This window comes from Phalaenopsis equestris, unplaced genomic scaffold, assembly GCF_001263595.1.
Source record: "Phalaenopsis equestris unplaced genomic scaffold, ASM126359v1 Scaffold193072, whole genome shotgun sequence".
Lineage (NCBI taxonomy): Eukaryota > Viridiplantae > Streptophyta > Magnoliopsida > Asparagales > Orchidaceae > Phalaenopsis > Phalaenopsis equestris.
In genome coordinates, this window is record NW_018213021.1 from 1 (window position 1) to 1,013 (window position 1,013).

The following is a 1,013-nucleotide window of genomic DNA, read 5'->3' on the forward strand; positions in this document are numbered from 1 at the left end:
AACGCTTTGGATAAGCACAAACTGCCCCAAACACACCCTAAGACTTGCAACTTTGGTGATGCATTAAAAAATATAAAAAAAACAATTCTGGCTTTCTAGGTACCCAAACTCTACAACATGAGTTAATCTCGAGCCGAATACGAAGAAAGCTATATAAATTGAGCCGAACATGTACATATTGTTCACAAGCTAATTTCAAATAACAATATTTTCGAACGAGCCGAACACGAGCCAAGCACGAGGTCGCTCAAACTCTGCTTGTTTACATCACCCTATATAGTACCATGTGTGCTATTATTAGAACTATGCTTGGTAAAATTAAAATTTAAAATTTGCATATACATGCAGCAATTGGCCAACATTTCCACAAATCTTCATCAAAGGAGAGTTCGTCGGGGGATCGGATATCGTCCTCGGCATGCACCAGGTGGTTTTAATTTATATGGTAGAAATTACTCTCTCCTGTTGGTGTGATATGGCTCATCAGTTCTGCTTATCTTTCTCATTATTGTTACAGAACGGTCAGCTGAAGGAGTTGCTTGCAGACATAAAGGGTGACACTTCTAAGCCTACAGAAGACAACTAGTTTCTTTCTTTTCTTGAGGTACAACCTCCTCTTTAATAATTTTTCTTCATGAAAATATAATTATACATTAAATTTTGAGTCTGTAAAATGATGATAGTTTTGATGTGTTATAAAAGATTTGTGTGGCATAACCTAAACAAGCAAAGTTTTGGTGTTAGTTGTGTAAATACATAGGAATTGGGTGGACCTCTATGATCACAACTAATGAATCAACTGCACCAACAAATTATCTTAGAATAATCATTATTATTTAGATGAAAAGTTAATTAAATGTTGTAAAAATCATCTCACTAATATTCATTGTGAAGAATCGCTCCTTAGATTGCGCCAGGCAAATTTCTTTCAATCATTTCTCTGTTTCATTTGAAGGAAATTTACCTATATAGCTGTCAAAACGGCTCATTGTTGGCGAGCAGCTCGTGTTCGG

At 35.7% G+C, this 1,013-nt stretch overlaps 1 long non-coding RNA gene across 1 annotated transcript; it reads left to right on the top strand.

Annotated features, from left to right (window-relative positions):
- The first annotated feature begins 274 nt into the window (after positions 1-274).
- Positions 275-772, top strand: LOC110034756. The gene is made up of 2 exons (XR_002295088.1): positions 275-427; positions 518-772. It is a non-coding gene; the product is annotated as an uncharacterized LOC110034756 (long non-coding RNA).
- Positions 773-1,013: the final 241 nt, after the last annotated feature.